At 37.2% G+C, this 7,075-nt stretch overlaps 1 pseudogene; it reads left to right on the top strand.

The window, feature by feature from the left end:
• The first annotated feature begins 4,615 nt into the window (after positions 1-4,615).
• On the top strand, positions 4,616-6,005 carry LOC121493466 (annotated as a pseudogene).
• Positions 6,006-7,075: the final 1,070 nt, after the last annotated feature.

Below are 7,075 nucleotides of genomic sequence, written 5' to 3'. Positions count from 1 at the left end.
TAGGAATGGAATACAGGATAAATATTAAAGAAGAAAATTGCATAGTAAATGTGTTTCACAAGAGTGTATCCAAGTGATTTTTTTTTAAATAGAAAGCAAGGTATTTATAATACTAAAACTGTGTAGTCACTAGAGCTTAATGTTTTAAAATACAGATAATTGTAGAGTCTTGCATGAAGAGAAAACTGTTACTTTATTGTTCTTTAATAGCCTTTTGGGGGCTTTCTAAAAATCTTCACTTTGAAGAGCTACTTAAAATGGATCTCTAAAAATAACAAGTAATAAAGTCAAACATTAAAAAATCTTTTATCATATCTTGAAAATCACCTGCATATTCTCATGTGGGGGAAATTTTTTTATAAGATTACTTGTGTTTCCACTGATACAAAAATATATTTACCTAATTAAAATGCATATAATTTAAAATTGTATATATGTATATATAATTTTTTAATATTAAACCAGACTGATATTAAACAAAGTTAGGAAATAAGATCATATTTATTTTTTGCCATTGTATTGAATGCCTTTGTATAGATCTCTGACTGAGCCAGACTAGTATATGATTAAGAGAAGTTTTAACTAAAAAAATAAAAATGATACATCTCAAATATTTCCTAAGTCTACTGTTATTAAAGCAACTAGAAGTAATTTTTTCAAGTCAAAATCTATACATTCTCTTACAACTCTCAATTTAGAATACCATTGACATCCAGAAGTGTTTTCCACTTCCTCTGAAGGAACCCATTTCTGTTTGTCTGTGCTACTGTTGAACTCTTTAATAATCTATTAAATATAAGAAATATTTTTTGCACTCTATGGAGGATAAAAAACAGTATTGATTTTATGATCAGAAGGTTGGAGCAGGTGCTTTTGCAACTTTCATGCATTATCTCTTACCTGCCTGCTCCCTCAGTGTGGGGCAGCACCAGGCATGCAATCACTGTTCCTTGCCCTGGATCTTCAGCTTTGCTGACTCCTGGGTTTGGGGTTGTTTGGCACTGGGAAGGGTGACAACTTCTTCCACAGGACATCCAAGGGGTCCTGTCTATGCTTTTGGTTTCTAGCCACATGTGATCAGGGGGTCCAGATCATGGTTGTGAGTTTAAATCTGTACTTGTTCTCCCCACTTTACATTCATTTTTCCTTCTCAAATGCCCTCCCACACCTCAAGGTCCAGCAACAGAAGAAAAACAAAACAAAACAAAACAAAACAAAAAACAACCAATCAGAGTGTTTAATCAATATTCATAATGACTTAGCAGTTTTGCTTTTCTGGTTGAGCCATAATTGATCCTATCATAGTCATCAGCAAAAATAATTTATAAAGCAGGAAAAAAAGACTAAATAAAACTTAATCTAACAACATAAAGAGAAAAGAAAACAACGGCTGTAAAAAAAATTTCTCTCTTTAAAGTCTATAAAAATCTTTACTCCTTGACATTCTTATTTAAAGGTTCTGGACAGCTTAAAAAGGCCAGTAATTAAGCTCTTGTTTTTAGCTCCAAAAATATCTTTTTTTTTGTGACTGAGGACCTAGGGTTCTACAAATGCCATCTCCTCTTTGTTGGCTGGAATCCTGTTGAGTTCTATAAATAGCCAGCACTAAAAGGACATTGGATGGCAAGATAAAGAGAGGAATGGGCTTTTTCCCGTTTGTTGTTCTATTAGTGTCACCCTAGCAATAATTTGCTACTCTGGCAAGCACAGAGCTATAGTAGCCAGCTTCTTTGGTAATCCTAGAACCAATTTGATACAATCCCTCTTAAAAGCCAGCCTGCCGGCCAGTCAGCCCGCCCTGCTCATCCACAAAAGTGTCAGCCCTGGGATGCCTGGGTGGCTCAGGGGTTGAGTGTCTGCCTTTGGCTCAGGGCATGATCCCGCGGTTCCCCACAGGGAGCTTGCTTTTTCCTCTGCCTATGTCTCTGCCTCTTTTTCTGTGAATTTCATGAATAAATAAATAAAACATTAAAAAAAAGTCTCAGCCCTTCTGGGAGGCACTTAATCTTAGCTGCTCACAAACTTAAAAAATTCGGTCCTTAGAATTACGAGTACCTACTTTGTGGAGTCCTCTGCACTTCCTTCTCTTCCCCCTCAATCCTAAGGGATTTCTTCCCCCAATCCTAAGGATAGTAGCTACTTCTTGTGTTAGCTCAATGTTTTATTTTTTCAGTATTCCTACACCTTTAAACCAATCCTTTGTGTTAAAATTATCTCGAAAATATTTAGAATCTTTTTGAATTCCTAACTAGAGCCTAAGCGATATAAGGCAGACACAGATTACTTACTAAAGTATATTATATAGTAACTTCATTTACTGTTTCACAAAATATTAAATCACAAGCTAAAACTGATTACACGGATTTTATACAGAAATACAGAAAAACTGTGTGACCTTTATTTAGATAGTTAACAAAAAGTCATAGTATTGGAATGAAGCAGAGCAGATTATTTTTTGCCTTGTTGGATGTGACCACAAAATACAGTTTAAGATTTTAATACTGATTTTCCTTCGATACTGAGTCCCTGTAGTGATCCATATATTTGTCAAATTTTGGTTTAGCACATGATTCACTTTTAATCTCTTGTTTGAACATTAGTCCATTAATATATATGAATGTTTACATTTACTCCACAGTAATTGAATAATTACTCAGTTGGAAAGTTTTCTTTGAACTTATTCTTTGATTCAAGAAGTACATTATTTTAAAACATTTTAAGTAGGAGTTAGATTAAAATCATCAAAATTTTGGGGTGCCTGGGTGGTTCAGTAAGTTAAGTTTTGGAGTCCTGATTTTGGCTCAGGTCATGATCTTGAGTTCATGAAATCGAGCTCCATGGGGGGCCCTGTGCTCAGCGTGGAGTCTGCTCGAGATCCTCTCCTTCTGCCCCTCTCCCCCTAAAATAAATAAATAAAATAAATCTTTAAAAGAAATGATCAACATTTTAAAACACTTGTCTATTAAAAACATCAAAGGCCCAGATGATTTTAACTGCATTTTTAAATTTTATAGTGGAGGAATATTACCTTATTTGAACCAGTTAGTATACCTGTACTTGTTATTTCTAACAGATTTTTTTTTCACATGAACAGACCATATTTTAACACTTTATCAAGGTGTTATTTTATAGATAGTTGCATCTGAACTCTGTATTAGAATATCTAGGTATGACATACCATTTCTAGGGTGTTTTTGAAGCAGAGAGTGGTGGAAATAAATGCATAATATTCTGATTTTCATATATATGTATACACAAATAATGTAAAATATTGAATATTGACTTTGCTGGAAAAGAATTGGAGCCCTTTCAGGACGTGTTTATGTGCATGCATATGTGTGTGTGTGTGTGTGTGTGTGTGTGTGTGTGTGTGTGTGTGTAAGAAGGAAAGAATGCAGCAAGTGCATTGCAGAATACCACGGAAGTAAAACTATGGCATTCAGAAATAAAGGAAAAATGTCAATTTACCTCAGGCCCTGAAAAACAATCTTTTAAAAGTTCAGGCATGCCCATATTAAGAAACAGTGATCTTTAAATGGGGTAGGATATTAGTAATAGATATATTCCTAATTCCAGTTCTTTTTTGGTTGTGGGGGGTGATTAAATTTTGAGGTTTTGTTTTCTAAATGGTACAAATCACATACTCTCAATTATGAATCTTATTTGGGTTGGAAACATGCCTGAAGAATGAAAACAGAATCACAGAAGAAATCTTGAAGTCTTGATAATTAACCAATTTTTAAAGCAACTTTCAAGATGAAAGATAAGAATTTTGTTAGGGAGGGGCTCCTGAGTGGCTCAGTTGGATAAGCAGAGGACTCATGGTTTTGGCTTAAGTCATGAACTCAAGGTCCTGGGATCAAGCCCATATTCACTGGGGCTTGGAAAGGAGTCTGCTGGAGATTTTCTCTTCCTTTCCCTCTCCCTCTTCTACTCTCATGTTCTTTCTCTCTCAAATAAATAAATTAATTTAAAAAATTTATTTTTGATTTCAGAACATATGTAGGAATTAGTTGTGCCTAGAGTTAGTAAGGTTTAATAGGCTTAAAACTCCCATTTGCCCCAGAATTTGTTGCTATTGTTATTAAATCTCTCAATCCTACCCTGCCCCCACCTTTCCCCACCTAAATCAGAATTGCGTGTGTGATGTATGCATGTACATATGGGAGAGATAGAGACAGTGTCTTCTGACAGCTTTAGCATTACATGGTCAATATCCTGTACAATTCTATATTAAGAGAGACTTTTACCTGTAATTTTCATGTATCAATTTTCATTGAGGAGCTATGACGGCTGTTGGAATCATGTGATCTCCTCTTGGACCAATCACTATAAACTGGGAACTCTAAGTCTGGATCATCTGTCTAACCTGAAGTCAAATTGCACATGTCCTCTCTAACCATATTACCTTTATAAGGATACTACAAAGATGTCTGTGATTTACATCACTCTGAGATGTAATGTGTAATACTTAACTTCATATTATCCTGACACAGTGAGAGAGAAAATTAGAACTAGTTGGCTTTGTATTCATAAATGGAGAAGTTGCTTTTTTGCAATGGGTTTGCCGCCAGAACACAGGTGTCATGAAAACCACTGCTAAACCTAAACCAAAATGAGAAAGGAAAAGATTCACATCAACATCGCTGTCATTGGACACGTAGATTCGGGCAAGTCTACCGCTACTGGCCATCTGATCTACAAATGTGGTGAGATCAACAAAAGAACTATCCAAAAATTTGAGAAGGAGGCTGCTGAGTTGGGAAAAGGCTCCTTCAAGTATGTCTGGGTCTTGGATAAACTGGAAGCTGAAGGTGAACATGGTATCATCATTGGTATCTCCCTGTGGAAATTTGAGACCAGCAAGTATTATGTGACCATCACTGATGCCCCAGGACACAGAGACTTTATCAAAAACATGATTACAGGCACATCTCAGGCTGACTGTGCTGTCCTGATGGCAGCTGCTGGTGTTGGTGAATTTGAAGCAGGTATCTCCAAGAATGGGGAGACCCGTGAGCTTGTACTTCTGGCTTACACACTGGGTTTAAAACAACTAATTGTTGGTATTAACAAAATGGATTCCACTGAGCCACCCTACAGCCAGGAGAAATATGAGGAAATCGTTAAGGAAGTCAGCACCTACAGTAAGAAAATTGGCTACAATCCCAACACAGTAGCATTTGTGCCAATTTCTGGTTGGAATGGTGACAACATGTTGGAGTCAAGTGCTAACATGCCTTGGTTCAAGGGGTGGAAAGTCACCCGTAAAGATGGGAATGCCAGTGGAACCACACTGCTTGAAGCTCTGGATTGCATTCTGCCACCAACTCATCCCAACTGATAAGCCCTAATGTCTACCTCTCTGGGACGTCTACAAAATTGGTGGTATTGGTACTGTCCCCGTGGGTCAAGTGAAGACTGGTGTTCTTAAGCCTGGCATGGTGGTCACCTTTGCTCTGGTCAATGTTACAACTGAAGTTAAGTTGGCTGAAATACACCATAAAGCTTTGAGTGAGGCTCTTCCTGGGAACAATGTGGGCTTCGATGTCAAGAACATATCTGCCAAAGATGTTCGTGGTGGCAATGTGGCTGTTGACAGCAAAAATGATCCACCAATGGAAGCTGCTGGCTTCATGGCTCAGGTGATTATCCTGAACCATCCAGGCCAGATCAGTGCTGGATATGCACCTGTGCTGGATTGTCACACAGCTCACATTGCTGGCAAGTTTGCTGAGCTGAAGGAGAAGACAGATCGTCATTCTGGAAAAAAGCTGGAAGATGGTCCCAAGTTCTTGAAATCTGGGGATGCTGCCATTGTTGATATGGCTCCTGGCAAACCTATGTGTGTCGAGAGCTTCTCTGACTATCCTCCTCTGGGATGTTTTGCTGTTCGTGAGATGAGACAGATGGTTGCTGCGGGTGTCATCAAAGCAGTGGATAGAAAGGCAGCTGGAGCTGGCAAAGTCGCCAAGTCGGCCCAGAAAGCTCAGAAGGCTAAATGAATATTATCCCCAATACCTGCCACCCCAGTCTTAATCAGTGGTGGAAGAACAGTCTCAGAACTGTTTGTGTCAATTGGCCATTTAAGTTTAATAGTAAAAGACTGGTTAATGATAACAACGCATCATAAAACCTTCAGAAGGAAAGGAAAATGTTTTGTGGGCCATTTTAAAAAAATTTTTTTTAAAAGATTTTATTTATTTATTCATGAGAGAGACACACAGAGAAAGAGAGAGGCAGAGACACAGGCAGAGGGAGAAGCAGGCTCCACGCAGGGAACTCGATGGGGGACTCGATCCCGGGTCCCCAGGATCATGCCCTGGGCCGAAGGTGGCGCTAAACCACTGAGCCACTCAGGCTGCCCCCATTTGTTTTTTCATGTGTATGGCAGTTTTAAGTTATTAGTTTTTAAAATCAGTACTTTTTAATGGAAAAAACTTGACCAAAAATCTGTCACAGAATTTTGAGACCCATTAAAACAAAAGTTTAATGAGAGGAAAAATAAAAATAAATGGAGAAGTCATTTATTCCGTTTAACATGAATTGTCAAAGTTCAATTGCTTTTTCCCCAAGTTTTTAGCTCTCATTTAACAAAATTACTAACCCTGTGAGTAAAGATTAATTCTGTTTAATATTACCATTTATACTAATTGAAATTATATTTTATAATTTATTTAAAAAGTACATGAGCCAATAAAGTGTATCAGTTCCCCTATTATTTCATTTATTGTCATTGACAACTGCTGTGCTGTGTCTTTAAATTGTGGAAGGGAGCTTCTGTATTCGTTCCAGAGACAGTGTTGTATTTTCCAGAAACCTTTCAAGAATTTCATGTTTCAATTCAGAGCTGTGCAAGTAGTTTCAGCATTCTAAATTGCTCTTCTCCAAAGTTTTCAATGTCATATTTCATAGATTTAAGTCACAAAGCTCAGTGATAATTGCCATCATTAAATTTGAGTTTTTGAAAGTTTTAATGGAATCTGTGTCACGTCTTCTTGCTTATTATGCTATTGTAGTGGAAACCGAAACTTCTCAAAGAAAAGACAAATTTTCTGTATTGTTATGTTTATAT

This window comes from Vulpes lagopus, chromosome 6 (assembly GCF_018345385.1).
Source record: "Vulpes lagopus strain Blue_001 chromosome 6, ASM1834538v1, whole genome shotgun sequence".
Lineage (NCBI taxonomy): Eukaryota > Metazoa > Chordata > Mammalia > Carnivora > Canidae > Vulpes > Vulpes lagopus.
Note: the sequence above shows the minus strand (reverse complement) of the source record. Positions and strands in the feature narration are given on the sequence as shown.